Source organism: Adiantum capillus-veneris, chromosome 17 (assembly GCF_014529385.1).
Source record: "Adiantum capillus-veneris isolate H3 chromosome 17, ASM1452938v2, whole genome shotgun sequence".
Taxonomy (NCBI): Eukaryota; Viridiplantae; Streptophyta; class Polypodiopsida; order Polypodiales; family Pteridaceae; genus Adiantum; species Adiantum capillus-veneris.
The window spans coordinates 27,910,686-27,932,208 of NC_140947.1; the positions used below are offsets into that span (position 1 = coordinate 27,910,686).

A 21,523-nucleotide genomic window follows, 5' to 3' on the forward strand; every position below is an offset into this window, starting at 1 on the left:
TAAGAGGGCATGACAAAATATGTTACAATTGAGAATCCTCATTAGTTGAATTACACCGCTTTTTTTTATTTTAAATGCGCGAGTACTACAAGGTTTGGTGTACATCCGCCTTTTCCGTGTCAGTCTGTTGTGTCCACCAAACATGCATTATGTATATCTGCATCGGTAATAGGCTAATCTGTAACATTTTTAGAAACCCCCGTAGGCTGTATATTTGCCTCATTGGAATTTACATTTGAACTTTCACCACTGAAAGAGGCAACAAAGTGTCATAAATGTCCTGTGAGACATTACTGTTTCTAGTACGTGACAATAAGGGTTGAATAGAATCTTCCACAAACACATCCCGTGAAGCTAGAATGCGCTTTGTTTGTGGATACAACCTATAACCTTTTCTTACAGCACTATAACCAACAAAAATACATTTGACAACCTTATCATCCAAGTTTCTGCACTGTGTTTGTGGCACCAAAGCATATGCCAAACAACCAAAAACATGCATGTGCTCAATAGAAGGCTTTCTATCACTCCATGCTTCATATGGAGTAATAGACTACAAGGCTTTCGTAGGACACCTGTTTAGTACATAAGTGGCACACATGATGGTCTCAAGCCAAAAAGAATGTGGCAAAGCTTGAATTTTGACCACACACCGTGCCATTTTCATAAAAGTGACCCGTTTTTCCTCTCAGCAACACCATTTTGCAGAGGTGTATAAGGCACTGTACATTGGTGTTTTATCCCACCACTAGCAAGAAATACATTAAATTCATGAGACATATACTCCCCCCCTCGATCAAACGGAGGGTGCCCATAGTACATTTTGAGACATTTTCAGTCATAGCCTGAAATTGTTTGAAGCACATAAAAACTTCGGACTTTGCTTTAAGTGGAAATACCCATGCATGCCTGGAGTAATCACCAATGAAAGTCACAAAGCAAAGGTAGTTTCCCAAGGACGGAGTTTGCATGGGCCCAAAACATCACTATGCACAAGCTGCAATCTGCATGTGGCCCTAAATAAACCATCCTTTGGAAACATAGAACGCTGCATTTTACCCAAAATACAGCCTTCACAAACATGTTTGACTGGTGCTTCAAGAGGCGGCAAAGAAGCAACCATATCAGATTTTTCCAAACGTAGCAAACTGGAAAAATTCAGATGCCCAAAACGTGCATGCCAAAGTTTTTCAGCTGAAATAGCCTTAGAATCCACAACTGCATTTGCAAAATTTTTCCCACACTTGTCATACAAAGTGAGCTTATACAGCCCACGACATAATATGCCAGATGCAACAATTTCATCACCAAAAGTGAGATCATGGAGTGTACATCTGTCATCCACAAACTTGACTACAAGTCCAAGTCTAGCAAGTGCAGATACAGACAAAAGATTCTTCTTGATCCTAGGTACATAAAGTGCATCAACAAGTGTGAAAGAACTACCATTTGCAGCAGTAAGCACAATCTTTCCAACTCCCTAAACCGGATAAGAGGCATTGTTGGCACAAGTAACTGAATTCCCATGAGGGACAGACTCAAGAGAGGTGAATAAATCACGATGTGAGGTAATGTGCTTTGTAGCACCACTGTCAAAATACCACAAATGTGAATCTGCATCTAATTGACATGCATGCATCATGGACAAGAGGATTATAAGTGCACTCTACACTAAAAGCCCATTCTGCATCAAAATCAGCATCACACTCTCCTTTCACAAAAGACTCAACAATAGCTGCATTTGTGGTGGAACCAACATTAGTAATAGAACCAACCTCTTTCCTCTTAGCCTCTTTGGCCTTCAACTTAGGACACTACTTGATCAAGTAATCAATAGCTTTACAATAATTGCAATGCATCTTCTTTTTTCCCTCATCACCATAATTTCCAGATGAATTGTTATGAGCAGAAGCATTAGGAGGAGGTGATTTTCCACTCGCAAAAGAACCATGAGAAGTGATGTATTACTGTAACCACATTTTCTTTGAGGAGCAATAAATGCCTATTCAACTGCACACTGTTTAGTCTTGTTTTTTTGGAAAGTGACTCTCGCAACAGCAATGTGCACAATGCATCAAACTTGACAACTTCAGGATTTCCTTGGGTCATAAGTCTCCAAGTACTAGTCTGGTAAGAGTCTGGCAAGACATCAAGAACAATTTCACAACGGAATTGTCTGAAATGACTTCACCTGCAGAAATAATTTGCTCATTGATATCCTTGACACATGCAAGGAATGTGTCAACATCATCTTCCTCATGCATAATCTTTGACTCCAGCTCCGTACACAATATTGCAACTTTTGCCTCATTGCGGATTGCATAAAGACCAACCAGAATAGCCCAAGCCTGTTTTGCAGATTTCATTGAAGAAATATGAGGAGTAATGGTGTGCTTCACAGACAACACAATCAATGCATGAGCTTGCACATCCTTTACATCCCAACGAGCTTGTTCTGTCGTAGGCAAAACAACTCTAACAGTAGCAATCCTTGCAACAAGACCTGCAACATCCTCAACATCTCGTATATCCTCAGAACCAGGACGTACATCAATGCCCTGCACAATATTTCAGACGCCCTTTGACACAAGAACATGTTGCATCATGTAAGCCCACATAGGATAATTGTCCCCATCCAATCTGTCCTGAGTAGCAGCAAACATCTTGAACACATCTGTGTTGTTGTTAGCCATGGTAAATGCTGCACCTGATGTGAAAACTGCCCAAAAAGAGGAGAAACGAAGTGGGAACAACAAGTGCTATATAGCACAAACCATAGAAGACTGTAATGAACTTGTTATGCAAAAAAATGGCACTGACAAAAATTTTGCACAAGATGACAAAATAGACTGTGCAGTATTGCCTTGTAGTGGAAACGAAGGCTGAAATGAGCTTGAATCAGAAATCTGAGGAGACATATCTCTACGAGCTATCCCAAAATTTTTGTCGACCTGTGAACGCTCGCCAAAGCTCATTGAAATCAGAGAAAATGAGCAGGCGTGTGCTGAAGCTGCTGGCAACTAAGCCACCTGGGAGGACGCAACCTGCTCTAATACCAATTGTTGGAATCAGGGTTGCAGGAAAACACACACAGCTTGGAGAAGATGAAGGAAGCTCAAGGCACACAATAGAGAGTGTATTACTTAGTGTGCAATGGAAAGATAGATAGCCCTACAATGAATGAGCGTATATACAATGCACGAGAGAAAAAACCTCCTAAAGAGGGGAAAAATGCCCCTGTGGTCCTAAGTGTGTTCACACACATCACTACCACATGTATATGGTAACAAATTTTGAGCTCAAAAATCACCTCAACAAGTTAGAAGAACGCTTCAACTCCATGGTTGACCTCGCTAGAGAAGGTAAAGGAGGTTGAGGCAAAGGTTAGCCAAGCTCATTCAAAAACCATCACCCAAGTGAAGACTTGTGTAACAAAGGAGCTCTGCGAACGAAGACTTCAAGAAGAGAATGCCCTCAAGGTCCACATCGGTGGGTTTCCCTTGCCGTGGATCACCATTGAGGACACCCTTGAAGAAGCAAATACCAAGCTCAATGACATTCTTTAGTCAGTCAACATCAAGCCAGAGGTCGTCACTTGGATCAATGACACACATCGACATGTGCGTCCCAAACATTGCGTCCTTACTTTCAAGGACAAAGACGAGTGGTTGAAGTTTCTATGCCAATCCCGTCTTCTCAAAGGAACAAAGCTTTGGATTACCGAGGAGTTGACAACAAATCAACTCAAAATTAAGAAGGACAAGGTCAAGTAGATGTCTGAAGCTCGCAAACAAGGTAAATGAGCAGTCTATCGAGGCAGTAAAACTATCATTCAGGAGTTTTGGACTTCAAAAGGGGCTCTCCCCTCAACTACCCCCCCTTAGGTTTTTTGTTCCCTTTCTTTTTAACCTCTCGATAGACCCTCAGTCCTTAACTGATATGTATCTCATGTCTTTATGTTCAAGCATGCCGCTGTAATGTTTTGCACCCGGTCCTATGGGTCATATTTGACCTTCGTGGACGATAATACAATCTCTCTCTCTCTCTCTCTCTCTCTCTCTCTCTCTCGCTCTCTCTCTCTCGCTCTCTCTCTTGTTCTAGACTCAATTGGGTTACAATTTAGTTCCTAAACTACACCAAAGAGGACCATCATTTTTGGCTTTTTACTCAGCCTAATTTGGAAGTTGTTTAAATATCTTTAAGAATGCCACTAAATGGCTTGAAATTAGTACTAATTTTGGTCTTTTAATTAATTTCTACTGGTGTACTCTACTATGCTAGAGAAAAATGATACAAAATTTAAGAAAAGAATAGGGAAATGACTTAGCTCTAACTCTTAGAGATTTCCAAAGCCAATGTCGTAGCTGACGCTCTTAGTCGTAGGCCAGAAGATGATGAAATCTTCACTCTTACATGTTTGGTAACATTCAAGAGGTGTATCTTAATAATCTTTCCGCTGTTGAAATTCAATCTTTTGATGCTACAATTGATGCTTATGAAACAAATATGGAATTTTCATATGCTTGCTTTAATTTGGTTGCCAATAATTATTTTCCTGTTGATGACTGCTCTCTTGCAAATGGTTTTGTCTTTTATCATAAAACCTTTGTGTCACTGCACAGTTTAGAGAACTCGCTATTCATGAAATGCATGCACCAAAGTATATGGGTCACCGTGGCATTCAAAGCCCTCTCTTTGCTTGCACTGGCTACTTCTTTTGGTCTTACATGAAGCACGATGTTGCACAATTTGTCTCACACTGCATTGTTTGTCAGCGTGTCAAGTGGCACCATGGAAAAACTCATGGACTTCTTATGCCCCTGCGTATTCTAAAGGGCCCTTGGGAAGATATTTCCATGGATTTTTATCACACGTTTTCCACCCACCTCTTCGCACAATGATATGATATGGACTATCGTAGATAGGTTTAGCAAGCAAGCATATTTTATTCCCTGTAAAAAGACTCTCACTGCACCTCAAGCTGCAAAAATGTTTTTGAATCTCATTTTTCCTCACCATGGTTTTCCTAAACTATTTTTTTTTTTTTATAGTGATGGTCAATTTTGCAATCATTTTTGGTATGCTCTGTGCACTAACCTAGGCTCCAAAATGGACTTCATGTCTGCTTTCCACCCTAAAAGTAATGGCCAGACCGAAGCTACCAATAGTACTATCCTTGACCTCCTTAGGGCCTACGCAGTAGACAATACAACAAATTGGGACGAGCACCTTCCTCTCCTCCAATTGCTTACAACAACACTCCCCACTCTACCACAAACAAAGTCCCCTTCGAGATTGTTTATGATAAGAAGTTGCCTGTCCCTATGACCACCATCACTAGTAATGTTCCTGCGGCCAACAACCTTGCACAAGATCATGTTTGCATTAGGCAAAAAGTCACCATAGCTATCCAAAAAGCTCAAGCACGCTACGGTGCGCAAGCAAACAAGAAGCGTAAGTTTATTCAATTCATTTTAAATGATTATGTTTGGTTGCATATTGAATAGTGTCGTTTGAAGAACATTAAAAAGAACCCCAAGGTCAAATTAGCCCCTAGATTTTATGGCCCCTTCAAGATCATAGAAATCATTAACCCCCATGTATACAAGCTTGACATTCCACATAATTGGCACATACAAAACTCCTTCCATGTTAGTTTGTCGCAAAAATTTAAAGGCACCCCACCTATTGCACCTATTCTTGAAGACCCACCATTACTCAAAGATGATGAATTATTAATCCTTGAATCTATTATTGATCACGATGTCACTACTACATTTACCGGTACACAATATAACAGATACCTTGTTAAATATAAGAATCACTCTATTGAATAATGTCTGTCAATGGGTTCTGGAAGCCACTTTAATTCCCATGTAACATCACTTGATTTTTGCATACCACAATCACAGTAATGCACTTAGTGCTCACAAGGCACCATCAGGAAATGCATAGCATCAAAATTTGATGGAATGGTTTAGTTGTCAATGAATGGAATGGATTGGTACATTGGTTGGTTTTTATGGAATTGATTCAAACACACATTAGAGCTCCTACTCTTGAAAAAGGCAGGTCTCTCCATTATACAAGTTGTTATGGAATTGATTGTTGTTACATACATGTGTATTAGAGTTCCAATACCTAGTGAGGCATGACTCTCCGTGATATTTTACATGTGGAACTAACCCGCCACATCTTTTTAATGCAAATTTTTATGAACAACTGAGGTCAGTTTCTTTTGTAACACTGGGGTATGTTATGAAATGGATGATGAGAAGGCTGAGACTAACATTTATGGCCATGTGTGCGTGATGTAGCAGGTCAAGGTAGTTGATCCGGTGGGCAAGTGTTTGACAATAGCTAGCAGGAAATTGAATAATCTAATAAGACATAGGCTTTGTAGTTAGTTCAATAAATTCCCCTTATCCCGAAAAGTGGAATGTAATAGCCTCATTTATGAGCTGACCCCTTTTATCAATAAATGTAAATACATGCCTAGAGGAAGCCAGTTCACTCTAGGCATGGGGGGAGATTGCACCCAGTGCTTGTGTCTTTCTTCTCTCCTCTACTCTCTTCTTTCTTGCCATGCCAGTGTAGCACTCCACTTTAGGAGGTGCATCTGCATGTGATCCCTCGCTCTCTCTTGCTCTCTGTATCTTTCAGATTGTGCATAGCTTTGATTATGTGGTGTACAATATGCCATGTATGCAGATCTCTTGTATTTATTGTTTGTAGCATGTTATTTTTCATGTTTTGTAGAGCTCTCTTTGCGTTTTGTTTGTAGCAAAGAGTGAATGGGAAAGAAGCTTACAACTTCTTGGATGGATTCTTTGGTTACAATCAACTAGCCATTGATCCTAAAGATTAGTGCAAAAATGGCTTTTGCCATAGAATGGAGGATAATTGCTTATGAAGTCATGCCTTTTGGGTTGAAAAATACGCCAACAACATTTTAAAGGCTAATGAGCCATGCATTCAAAGAATATCTGAGAAACTTATTAGAAGTTTACATGGTCATTCATCTGAGAAGAAGACCATTGTGAGCACCTTTAGTGTGTCTTTGAGAAATGACGTCTATATAAGATTTTTTTAAATCCTAAGAAATGTGTATTCATGGTTAGAAAAGGCAAAATTCTTGACGTATTGTCTCTAAAAATGGCATTGCAATGGATATGAAAAAAGTGGCAGTGATTGTTGAAATGCCTAGACCGACAAATGTAAGGGAAGTTCAAACATGCATGGGACATTGCGGATACTATCAAATATTTATCTACATGTATGACATTCATGGCCTTATCACTCATTTTGTATGGATTGATGAGTGCAAAGAGTCATTCAAAAAGCTCAGAAAAGGTATGTCTTCAATGCCTATTTTGAAGACTATAGACTTGAACAAAATTTTCCATGTGCATGTTGATGCTTTGATGTCTTCAATGCCTATTTTGAAGACTATAGACTTGAATTTTTTTTTCCATGTGCATGTTGATGCTTTGACTTTTGTTATTGGTATCATATTTCCACAACCTCGAGAGAGAACCATGGATTTTCCCATCTCATATGCTAGTAGGTAGTTGAACATAGCTAAAAATAATTATATCACGACCGAGATAAAAGAACTTGGAATGGTCTATGCGGTCAAAAAGTTTAGGTGCTACTTATTAGCAAATAAGTTTATCTTCTTTATGGACCACTAGGCTCTACTTTCAGCAAACCATGTAATAGTGTATACAAAAATAGAGCAGCAATACCACATGCTACTTTGTTCCAAATATATATTTCATCTAAGTGGTGCAGATATTTGGTAAAGTATTTGATAAAGAAAAAATTCCATGAAGACATGAGTAAATGAAGAAAAAAAACAATCAAAACGGAGGCTGCAAATTACATCATGATTGGCTAGCATCTATATAGAAGAGAAAAGGGTCAAAAACTTAGATTGTGCGCTAATGAGGCTAGTACATTCAATCTTGGAACATGCACATGCAGGTCTAGCGAGGGGCAACTTCTCTCATGAAACCACAACTAGAGAAATATTGATGGCATGTATATGATGGCCAACTCTATTTGCAAATGCAAAAGAGTTTGTCAAAAGATGTGACTCTTATCAAAGAGCTAAAATGCCGACTAGAATGGATAGCATGTCACAAAACCAATGATGAGAGCAAGAGAATTTTCTAAATGGGGTATAGACTTTGTTGGTCTGATACAACCACTTGCTTACAAGACTTAGGCACAATACATTATTGTAGCCCTTGATTATCTAACCAAGTGGGAAGATGCTAGAGCAAATAGGAAAAACGATGTAATAACCACTGTTGCATTCTTATGAAAATGTATATTCACACAATACAGACTTCCTATTGAGCTTGATATGAACTAGACTTGATGGGTCATGAACTATCAAAATAACTAAAAAATCTTGAGCAATCGGATGAGCAAAGACTAATAGCTATTGCATACATCTAGGCTTAGAAAAGGAAACAGAAACAGTTCTTCAACTCGCATTTGTAGACAAAAATCTTCAAACAAGGGGATCTTGTATGTTACCATATACATGTGGTAGTGATATGTGTGAACACACTTAGGACCGCCGGGGCATTTTCCCCCTCACTAGGAGTTTTCCCCCCCAGTGAATTGTATATATGCCCATCATTCTAGGGCTATCTATCTTTCCATTGCACACTAAGTAATACACTCTCTATTGTGTGCCTGAGAAGCTGTGTGTGTTTTCCTGCAACCCTAATTGCAACAATTGGTATCAGAGTAGGTTGAATCCTCCTGAGCTTAGTTGCCAGCAGCTCTAGCACACACCTGCTCACTTTCTCCGATTTCTATGAGCTTTGGTGAGCGTTCACAGAAAAACAAATATTTTGGGATTTGATAGCTCAAAGAGCTGAGTCTATTTAGATATTTCATTCTGGCTCATTTTGGCCTTCGTTTCCACTACAAGCAGTAATGTACAGGCTATTTTGTCATTTTGTGCAGAATTTTTGTTAGTGCCATTTTTTGCATAACAGGTCCCTTACAATCTTCTACAGTTTGTGCTATATAGAACGTGTTGTTCTCACTTCATTTGTCCTCTTTTTGGGTAGTTTTCACATCAGGTGCAGGCATTCACCATGGTCGACAACAACACAAATGTGTTCAAGATGTTTGCTGCTGAGCATAGATTGGATGGGGACAATAACCCTATGTGCGCTTACATGATGCAACATGTTCTTGTGTCAAAGGGTGTCTGGAATATTGTGCAGCGCATTGATGTACGTCCTGGTTCTGAGGATGTAGGCGATGTTGAGGATGTCGCAGGTCTTGCTACAAAGATTGCTCATGTTAGAGTTGTTTTGCCTACGACAGAACAATCTCGTTGGGATGTAAAAGATGCACAGGCTCATACATTGATTGATTTGACTGTGAAGCACAATATTACTCCTCACATTTGTTGAACGAAATCTGCAAAACAGGCTTGGGATATTCTGGCTAGTCTTTATGCAAGTCGCAATGAGGCAAAAATTGCGTTTCTGTGTAAAGAGCTGGAGTCAAAGATTATGCATGAGGAACATGACATGGGCACTTTCCTTGTTGGTGTCAAGGATATCAATGAGCAACTTATTTCTGCAACAGGTCATTACAGACAGTTCCCTTGTGCAGACTATTCTTGATGCCTTGCCAGATTCTTACCAGACTTTTGCTAGTACTTGGAGACTTATGACCCAAGGAAATCTTGAAGTCGTCAAGTTTGATGCCTTATGCACATTGCTGCTGCAAGAGTCACTTTCCAAAAGAAAAAGGAATTAGATAGCGTGCAGTTGAATAGGCCTTTATTTCTCCTCAAAGAAAATGTGGTTACAGTAATACATCCACTTCTCATGGTTCTTTTGCGAGTGGAAAATCACCTCCTCCTAATGCTTCTGCTCATAACAATTCATCTGGAATTATGGTGATGAGGGCAAAAAGAAGATGCATTGCAATTATTGTAAAGCTATTGATTACTTGATCAAGCAGTGTCCTAAGTTGAAGGCCAAAGAGGCTAAGAAGAAAGAGGTTGGTTCTATTACTAATGCTGGTTCCACTACAAATGCAGCTATTGTTGAGTATTTTGTGAAAGGCGACTGTGATGCTGATTTTGATGCAGAATGGGCTTTTAGTGTAGAGTGCACTTATAATCCTGTTGTCCATGATGCATGCATGTCAATTAGATGCAGATTCACATTTGTGGTATTTTGACAGTGGTGCTACAAAGCACATTACCTCACATCGTGATTTATTCACCTCTCTTGAGTCTGTCCCTCATGGGAATTCAGTTACTTGTGCCAACAATGCCTCTTATCCGGTTTAGGGAGTTGGAAAGATTGTGCTTACTACTGCAAATGGCAGTTCTTTCACACTTGTTGATGCAATTTATGTACTTGGGATCAAGAAGAATCTTTTGTCTATATCTGCACTTGCTAGACTTGGTCTTGTAGTCAAATCTGTGGATAACAGATGTACAGTGATCTCCATTTTGGTGATGAAATTGTTGCATTTGGCATTTTATGCCACGGGCTGTATAAGCTCACTTTGTGTGACAAGTGTGGGTAGAGTTTTGCAAATGCAGTTGTGGATTCAAAGGCTATTTCAGATGCAGAACTTTGGCATGCACGTTCTGGTCGTCTGAATTTTGCATGTTTGCTACGTTTTCAAAAATTTGATATGGTTGCTTCTTTGTCATCTCTTGAAGCACTTGTGAAACATGTTTATGAAGGCTATATTTTGGGTAAGGTGCAACATTCTAAGCTTCCAAAGGATGGTTCAATTAGGACCACATGCAGGTTGCAGCTTGTGCATAGTGATGTTTGTGGGCGCATGTAAACTCCGTCCTTGGGAGATTACCTTTACTTTGTGACTTTTATTGATGATTACTCCATGCATGCATGGATATATCCGCTTAAAGCAAAGTCCAAAGTATTTATGTGCTTCAAACAATTTTTGGCTATGGCTAAAAATGTCTCAAAATGTACTATGGGCACCCTCCGTTCTAATTGAGGGGGGAGTATATGTCTCATGAATTTAATGCATTTCTTGCTAGTTGTGGAATAAAACACCAATGTAGAATGCCTTATATGCCTAATCAAAATGGTGTTGCTAAGAGGAAAAATAGGTCACTTACGAAAATGGCACGATGTATGGTCAAAAGTCAAGCTTTGCCGCATCATTTTGGCTTGAGGCCATCATGTGTGACACTTATGTACTTAACAGGTGTCCTACAAAAGCTTTGGTGTCTATGACTCCATATGAAGCATGGCATGATAGAAAGCCTTCTATTGAGCACATGCGTGTTTTTGGCTGTTTGGCATATGCTGTGGTGTCACAAACACAACGCAAAAAATTGGATGATAAGGCTGTCAAATGTATTTTTTGTTGGTTATAGTGCTGAAAGCAAAGGTTACAGGTTGTATCATCCACAAACACAATGTATTCTCATTTCACGGGATGTTGTGTTTGTGGAAGATTATGTTCAACCCTTGCTGTCATGTACTAGAGACAATAATGGATGCTCACAGGACATTTATGACACTTTGTTGCCTCTTTTCAGTGGTGGAAGTTTGCATGTATATTCCAACGAGGCAAATGTACAGCCTATGGGGGTTTATGAAAATGTTATAGATCAGCCTATTACTAATGCAGACGTACATGATGTACTTGATGAGGAAAGGCCTGAAAATTAGCAGGCTAGAGGTATGCCAAAATTGCTGGTGCATACATTGTGTGACAATAAATTGAATGCACCTTTGTCTAGTCACACTCGTTCAAGTTCTCTCCATGCATCTTATGCATCAGATTGTTATGCTTTGGTTGTGTTTAGCTTACATGGTGTTGAGGAACCTTTGTCTTTTAATGAAGCATAGAATTTGAAAAATTGGATGGCTGCCATACAATCAAAATATGATGCACTTATAGAAAATGATACATGGACTTTATGTGATTTTCCTCCTGGCAAAAATGCCATTGGTACGAAGTGGTTTACAAGTTGAAACACAAGCCGGATGGTGAGATTGATTGGTATAAAGCTCAACTTGTTGAAGAGGGTTATGTACAACAAAAAGGAATAGATTATGAAGAGACTTTTGCTCCCACTTGTCGTATGACTACTATGCATTTTCTATGTGCATTGGAACCTCATTTGGGTTGGGATATAGATCAATCAGACATTGTTACTGCTTTCTTGAATGATGACATATTTGCAGCCTCACAATTTTGTCAAGAAAGGACAAGAGGATACGGTGTTCAACTGTAACAAAGCTTTGTATGGGTTGAAGCAATCTCCTCGTGCTTGGTATGAGAAGGCCGACACTTATTTGGTCAAACGAGGCTTTTGTAATAGTCCAACAGAAAGCACATTGTATGTAAAGCGTGAGGGCGATGTACTTCTCATTGTTGTTCTTTATGTGGATGATTTGTTGATCACTGGTCCCAATGAGGCACATATTGCTAAATTTAAGGCTGATTTGAATGCTACTTTCAAGATGAAAAATTTGGGGTTGTTGCATCATTACTTGGGTATACAGTTTAAGTTGTGTGATGGTGTTATTGCCTTGTGTAAGAAAAGTTACATAGAGACATTGCTATGTAAGTTTGGACTTGAGGATTGCAAACCTATTGCCACTCCATGGAAACATGTTTGAAATTGAGTCTTTATGATGCTAATGATCCTGAAGATGTCACTCTTTACCTAACTACTATTGGATGCCTCATTTATGTATGTAGCACGAGGCCGGATATTTCGTTTGCACTTTTACAGGTCAATAGACTCATGCATAGCTTAGGGTCTAAGCATTGGAAGACTATCAAGAGGATTTTTTGCTACTTGAGTGTCACTTTACATCTTGGCTTGTTTTATCCCAAGGGGGGATCATTGCTGCCAAATTTGCATGCTTTTTTGGACTCAAATTGAGTTGGTTGTTTTGACACATGAGTGTCCACAAGTGCTTTTTGTTTCATGCTTGGAAGCTCATACATGGTTGAGAAAGAAGCAACCTATTGTGGCCACTTCCAATTGTGAGGCTGAGCACAGGGCAGTCTTCACAGCTACGGTTGAGTGTGTATGGCTCAGATGCCTTATGGCTGATTTTTTACGTGTTGGGGACAGGACACTGCCAACACTATCTACACTGATAGTTAGAGCTCATTGGCAGTTTCAAGGAACGCAATTTTTCATGCTCGCACAAAGCACATTGAGGTTCATTACCACTATGTCAGGGAGAGGCTCTAAGCATGAGAGATTAGCTTGCTTATGTGTCAACACAGGACAACCTTACAGATCTTTTCACAAAGGCATTGTCTTGTGAGAAGTTTGAAGCTTTCCAAAAAGCTTTGGGCTTACTCCTATTTGTGGACCGATCATGTCCTCAGAGCATGGCACTTCCCTTTACTCTATGTGCCAGCTCTCGTTCACTGCATCACTCTAGGAGACTTTGTTACCATATACATGTGGTAGTGATGTGTGTGAAAACATTGAGGACCACCGGGGAATTTTTTCCCTCACTAGGAGGTTTTTTCCCCCGTGTGTTGTATATACGCCCATCATTCTAGGGCTATCTATCTTTCCATTGCACACTAAGTAATACATTCTCTATTGGTTGCTTTGAGTTTCCTTCATCTTCTCCAAGATGTGTGTATTTTCTTGCAACCCTAATTCCAACATTGTATTGGTCGATTCCTTAAAGCAACACATCCATAAGTTCAAAAAAAGGGACCCGGTCCTTTTGTAATCAAGAGTGTTTCACCAAGCAGGGTAGTTAAATTGACCACCTTAGATGGGGAAATAATGAAAAATTGAATTAATGGATATTTTTTGTGAAAGTATAATGTGCCACTAACTAAAGATCTCTAGAAAGAATGCATGTAGCAAAAGAACCCAAGATCACGCGACATCAAATTATTGAAGTAGCTCAGGAGGAGGCTCGCACTCAGTAAGCAACAATGTGATCAGTCCCTAAAGTAATGCATGTCAATATGGTTCAATTTCAAACTCTACTTTCACTTGGGCCTTAGCAAAGGATGAAGTAGATATGGATGATAAATAGGTGGATGGACTCGACATGAGGATAACAATAACCCTGAAATATGGATTCAAAGTTAATAAGCAGACCAAGAATCTGATGGAGATGCCAAGAAAAAAAGAAAGAAGAGCGTATCCCTTTAGAGACAGTATAAGAGCAGCAAAAGGTAAGCAAAAAAATGGATGAGAGGAGGATCAAAAGAGAAAAAGTGTCACCAACAACAGTGCAGATTGAAGAACCTTCTGAATGGGCAGTTCAACTACACAGAGAAAGAGAAGCTTTTGAGTTAGAAAGAGTATTACAAGGAGATTTTGAAGAGTATTTCCAACCTAATACTCAAAATCTTTGAACAAAGACCCCATGATCCAGCATTCAGATGACCCATTTTTTGGGTTAGAGTACCTCTATGGCCTAGAAGAAAGGACAAGACCACATATAACCTCTCGAGGTGAAGAACAAATGGATTAGATGGAGGTACCCACCACCATAGACACCTCAAAGGAGCAAGAAACTACATTAGCACCTACAACATTGAAAAAGATAGATACACTTGCATCTATCACTACAGTGCCGGAAAAGTAGCCCACCTTGTCTCCGATACAAGAAGATCCTCTAGAAGGTGATCTACGTGCAATCGAAACAAAGTCTGCAAAGGGAGGACAGAGGCACCAAACGCAGAGATTCCAAGGGAAGTAGTTCTAGCCAAAGATGCAAAAAAAGGAAAAAGCAAACCTGAGCTTGTAGAAGCTTGAAGGGAGGCTAGTGCATCTACTTGAGGCACGTGGCTCCTCTAGAAGAGATAAAAGACTATGTAGACCACATCCATTCCATGGTGGAGTTGCTAAAAATGAAAGAAAGCACTTGCCAACAAAGCATTCAAAGGTTGAGAAAAACTAATCCCAAATCAAAAATATTTTGGGGGATAGGCTACAAACAACATAGTCTATAAGCACACCAAATTTCAGATCCAGAAGTGATGGAACATGGCTCGCAATCCATGTACCTGAGTTGAGTTTTGAACAAAAAACTATACTAGCATGTAGGAGAGACCATTGTGAACAAAAGTTCCCAAAGATGGGTTGTCAAAAAAGTTCAAAAAGTGGGTCAAAAAGGCCAAAAACAAATCAAGTGGAAAATTGTTAAACCAGATCTAGGGATTGACTTTTGAATGACCTAATCAAGTCCAAACCATACAAAAACCATATAGCAAGGATCATGGACTATGAGAGACCCGTGTGTCAAGTTTCAACGCATTATGACACAAGGATACATGGACTTATGTCACAGATTGAGACCAAACTTGTACCAGAGCTAGGACTAGTCCCTAGAAGCATAATGGCCTTTTAAAACTAAAATTGGACATGAAAACCCAAGTCAAAATTCCAAAAACTGCCAAGTACTTTGACAAAGTACAAGAACTGACCTAATTGTTAATATACAGGTCCAAAATTTTTCGATACCATAGCACCTCCTAATCATGTTGATAAGTCAATTTGGTCTCCAAACATGGATCACGATCCATGTACCAAAGTGATTCCTTGACCTAAAATTTTCCAAACCTATAGTTCATACATAAGGAAACATATCCTCAAGTCTAGTTTTGGAAAAAAATGAGCAAATTTGGGTCGAAAGACATCAAAATAGGTGACAGACTGAAAACCGTATTGCATACCTACTGTTGGGCATTTGACCTATCAAAATAGCTCCAAATTCAACAGGATTTGAGATTTAGCTTGTGGGCATAGATTGCAACAGGTTGCCTAGAGATCAAGTCCATGAACATGGATCGCAATCCATGTCCCCAACCTCAAAATTTGATGAAAATTCATATAGAGCCTATGCATGACCTTGTCTAGCTACTGTCAAATTTTTTGTTTGTATTACCGATTGTTTATGGCTAAGATGTTTTGAGTTTTTACTCAATTTATAGGGGAAACTTTGCTAGATTTTTCCCAAATTCTCACCATGTTTTATGCGTATTTGCAGTTTTGCTCTTTGATAGTCTAGTGGTCAAGTGTTTTACTCCCATTTTGATAGGTTTTGTCATCCTTTTATAGACTCTTGCACGAGTCAGAGTTGCATATGCTCATGTGGCTACAGACTTTGCCAGTCATAGGTTTCACAGATTTTTGTAGGCAGTTTCTCTTGTGGGATGCGTTTTGAGCTAGTTTGCTCACTACTTGCGTATTTGATTATGCGCTTTATGCTCGCTTGAGCTATTTGTCCCAAACTTTATGCACATGTTAGCATCAGTTTTGATGCGATTGATCATGTTTTTCATGATTGCGTAGTGGTGGAGTTATCTCTCACTTTGTTGTTAGTTTGGCATGGTCTATGATCAAGATTTTGCTTGAGGTTTTTTGCTCAGTTTACATGGGAGACTCTGCCAGTTTTCTCCTAGGATTTTGCACCATAGTTTCTTGACATTCACTTATGGTTACAAAAATGTGTGATATTTTAGAGTCGACAGTGATTGTTGAACGAGATATTGCATGCTGAGTTAGATTTAGCAAATTTGCTGAGTCTGAATTCTTGAATTACTGAATTGCAAAATTAGATATTGCTAAATCGGATAATGCTGAGTCAGATATTGCTGAGTCTGATCTTTGTTTAGTCAAATTATTGATGAATCTGATACTGATGAGTTGGATTGGCTAAGTTTGATATTTTAAACCTGATAAAAGATCAAGTTAGTTGTAATTTGAAAAAAGGGGATATACTTTCTTGCGCGAGAAGAAGTTATAATTCTCTCTCTCTCTCTCTCTCTCTCTCTCTCTCTTTCTCTCTCTTACCATGTCTGTGTGTGTGTGAGTGTGTTTACCATAAACACTTTGGCACTCTTGTTGTGTTTATAGCTTTGTTAGTTTGCTATCTTTGTGATTGCATTGGAGAGAGCCTAGAAATGATGAATTTTGAGAAGTCAAGAAATCATAGTTTTGATTTTGATCAATTTAGCGATGCCTCCTAATCTATTCGTAGTGTCTTTCTTAATGCAATGAGAAATCATAAACATGAAGAAGTGCAAGCTATGGTATGTGTGCTGAAGAGCAAGAAACAATGTGCAAATCCACTTGCAAATTCAGATTTTATGCAATTACCCAACATTTTTCAATAAAGTATTTCATTTACTTTGAAAGTATTTAAGGTTTGCATTTTATTAAGTCAAAGAGCATTCTACTGGAACGATCGGATTAAAAATAGGACTTTAGAACTACTAATTATGACCCTTATTCACTTGAAAACATTAGGTTGATGGGGAAACTTAAGCCTCAAGACTGTATCAGATTACTAGAGTTTAGACTATGTCTCATATCATATTCAGGGTTTATGAATAGCGGCCATGCCTCTTAAACGTGGGGAAAAAGGCATTGTTTATGGATTCTAAATATGTCAATGAGATTTCATCTTTATGTTAGAAAGTAGTTTGCAGTAGAATCCTTGATTTATCGACCTGGCCTGTGGTGTATGACCCTTACAACCACGATCACTATGGATAGAGGACTTCCTCTCTTTTGTTGCTCGTATCTCTACCTCATGGAAATGGACTAGGGTGTTGTCAACGGAACTTGAGAATAAGGGAAGGCCATCTATCAAGTCGTACCAATCTTCTCAGGGTTACGGACCTCACATTTTAGCAATTCAGAGAATCAAGGGACTGTCCATGAATCATAGCATTTATTGTAGTGGAGGATTGAGAGTGTGTCTAGTGATATGTGCGTGCATAAATTTAGGGCCATGAGCAGCATGAGAGACTACAATTGTAGAGTAGATGGTAGACAATAAGGTTGCTTGAAAGCAAAGATATAAGCAGAACCTGCAGTATGCTGAATTTGAACCTACAATTTGCCGAGTCTGAAAAATGGAGTTTGTTGTATCTGAACATGTGTATTCAACTTGACACTGGTGAATCAAAACTAAAATCAGATTATCAGATTCAACCTAAAATCTAAAGCGAGAATTTGCCTGAACTCTGAAGTGAAAGTGTATGTGAATGCTAAACAGAAGTGGAAGTGCTCGATGTGGTATTTTTGAAGGCTGGAACCTCAAATCGATCCAATTTTGAAGCCTTTAGGAGTTTGAAGTGTTTCAAGTAAGATTTATTTCAAATTTTGCACAAAGTTTACCTCAATTTTTGATTTTATGATGAAGCAACTATATGTCAAGATGGGAGTGGATCTAGGTATTGTATCCTATGCTCCTAACTTCAGGATTACATGTAGTCTCAGTTTGGTGTGGTGCACTGAATATGAGGGCTAACTTGTTATGTGATTCTAATTTTTGAAATGAATAAGAAGAAGAAGAAGAAATATTGTGATGTTTTTCTGAAAGATGACCATATTCAGGATGATTGTCCGTTGATGTCTGAAGTTTGTCCAAAAAGAGATGTTTGCAAGTATTTTTGTATGGCTGATTTGCGCACAAACGTCTTGAAAGTGTTCAAGCGTTGTCATAAAGCATCATAAAGGGGGAAGTTTCATGTAACCAAAGAGAAGTTAGATGATTTGCAATGTCTACTTGAAGATGTATTGGAGTATCTTTTTGAACAAAAGGGTAGAAGACTGAAATCTTGTTCTACCAAGAAGGGAATCAAATGTTCGCAAAAGGCATGTTTGCATTTGAGAGAGAAACTTGAAGAGGAATTTGGGTTTGATGAGAGTAGTGATGATGAAGAAGAGGAGTGGAGTTATCCAATGTGAGTGTTCATGTTTAAGAGAGAGGGAGTGCACATGGGCGTGTGAGCCAAAGTAGCCACCAAAATCCCATAGAAACACCTACACCAATATCAAGAAACTACCTAAAACAGAGAATTCTTCAATTTACAACCTCAATGATGCATTGAATGTAAAACTAATACACTTTCATTAGAAAGCAAATATCTGAATTTTCAGCTAGCAAAAAAACTCAACCTAAAATTCAGGAAGGAGGATTGGAATACCTCATTCTTTTTGGAATTTTTCTTCATTTTGCAATCCAAGGTCAAAATAGTAAGCGAGACGAAGTAATGTTCGATGTTTTTCAAGTTTATTTCTCTCAAATGGAAGATCACACATATTTTCTTTAATATAACCAAGATCAAGCTGAGATGCAAGGCATTGATTCTTAATTTTTTGAAGGCTTTCTCGAGTTCCTCGCAACTAAAAATGATCTTGAAAGTGCTCAAATTGAGGAGGAGTTTATTGATTTATTTGTGTTGCAGGCAAACTCAGATTATTATGATGTTTATGAGGAGGAACTTGAGCGAAACCAATGTAGGTTTGCAAAATTTGTGTGAAGATGATGCTAACACTCTGTTTTATAGCTCTAAATCAATTCAAATAGAACCAAAAGAAGAGCAGAGTGGTTGTTTCCTGAATTTGCAAAATAAAGAAAGTGGATTTTTGGAGCCTAAATCAGATTTTGAAGCAAAGTATCAATGTCCTTAGATGTTGCAGATGCCAAAGAAGCATTGCTGGTTGCAAAGAGGTTTTTTCATCTTGAACCAATTCTAGGTCAGTATGAGGTGAAATCTGATTTCTTGGAAGGGTTATTTGCTGCAAATTGGTGGTAAAGTTGACAATGGAGATGCATACCAGATATCTGAGCTTATTCTCAAACTCAAAAGTTACAGATATTCAAAATTTTGGAGTTTTTCAAGATCAGATTTCTATGTCTGAAGTATATATTGCTGATTTTCTCAATGCAAAAGTTGCAAATCAAATTTTGTAGATGCAAGATGTTGAGGATGATGACTCAATGATCTATGTTTCATATTGTTTAAATCAAATTTTGCAGATTGATGATCAGGCAAAGAGGGGGTTTTCCCTGATTTTGCAAAAGTCAAGTAGAAATCAAAGAGATATGATATTTTGCATGTTTTTCATGACAAAATTATAGAGTTTGTTGAGTGGAATTATCGTTTCATATGTAAGCAGTTGTTTTGTCTCGAATTTGCCTAAACTGCTTGATTTTGAAGAACAAATATTTATGGATCATGTGAATCATATTTTATTTGGATGTTGGGAGTATTATGTATTTATGCACTGGTTGTTGAAGACTGAATATGTAGGTTGTTTGAAGATACAAGAGGATATTCAGGTTTTGGTGCCTGAATTGAAAAAACTTGTTTTTCAGAGTCAGATTCTCATGTTTCAGAGGTTGTAGAGATTGATTCTGCTAATGTTTACTTCATTATCTTGGAGAATGGACATACTTATTCAGTTTTGGTTTCATAAGTTTTATTTTGTACGAGCTCTCATGGAAATATATTTACTTCATGAAATGGGACAATGATAATATCCCTTGGGGAAATTCTGAGCGGTGTTTAGTTTCTCTCTATGATGTATTTTGTGTATCTTGGTCTAACTACTAGGCACTACACTTTGCTTCATATGAAGATGATAGCATTGAGTTTGTTATGGTGCTATATGGTGTATTTGTATATCTTGGATTGGGTTCCAAGCACTATACTTTGTGCTATATAGTAACTAGGGATTTTTGACAAATAGAATAAGGCATTTGACTTTGTGATCAAGGGATGTGTAGATTCGAGTCGGATTCCTACGAAATCACCAACGAGACGTGCCATGTGTTGACGGGATATTGTATGCTCAGCTAGATTTAGCAAATTTGCTAAGTTTGAATTCTTGAATTGCTAAATTAGATACTAGTGAATCGAATAATGCTAAGTCGGATATTGCTGAGTTTGATCTTTGCTTAGTCAAATTATTGATGCATCTGATATCGATGCGTCGGATTGGCTAAGTTTGATATTTTAAACCTTTTAAAAGGTCAAGTCAGTTGTCATTTGAAAAACGGGGATATCCTTTCTTTCATGAAAATAAGTTACAACGGTCTCTCTCTCTCTCTCTCTCTCTCTCTCTCTCTCTCTCTCTCTCTCTCTCTCTCTCTCTCTCGCCATGTGTTTGTGTGTGTGAGTGTGTGTACCATAAACAATGATGACCCGTGAGAGATGACGGTCTTGTAGTTGCCGATATATGCAATGTTGGCATGTGGTCACACAAGGCACATTAGGCACCATTGTTTTAGACATGTGAGGCAACAATGGAGATTTATGTGGTGGTGCACATGAGGTTTTTACACATGCTAGAGTGGTGGATTCATATTCCAGTGATGATGATGTCACATTTCCCTTTAGTGCTCTTCTTGCTTATATGTCTTCTTGAGGTGACACTTCTCCCCGTTGGTTGTTAGATGAGGATGCAATTTTCCATGTCACACCATATCGTGGCTAGTTTAGCACCTTCTCTAATGGGAGATTTGGTTGTCTAATCTTGGTCGATGGCTCGGTGTTTGACATTAGAGGTGCAGGAGATGTTTGCATGTCATTGCCTAATGGTGCATCATATATGCTATGCCATGTGCGTTATGTTCCTCGGTTGAGACAACTAGCATATCGTGGGTGTTAGACATTGCTTGGAGAACACTTTTTCCAGATGCATTGCACATGATTAGTGATTGCCAAAGGAGCCCATAGTGTCTTGGTA

General features: G+C 38.7%; 1 pseudogene; it reads left to right on the forward strand.

The window, feature by feature from the left end:
• The first annotated feature begins 19,601 nt into the window (after nucleotides 1-19,601).
• LOC147436973 (uncharacterized) lies at nucleotides 19,602-20,180 on the forward strand (annotated as a pseudogene).
• The last annotated feature ends 1,343 nt before the right edge of the window (nucleotides 20,181-21,523 follow it).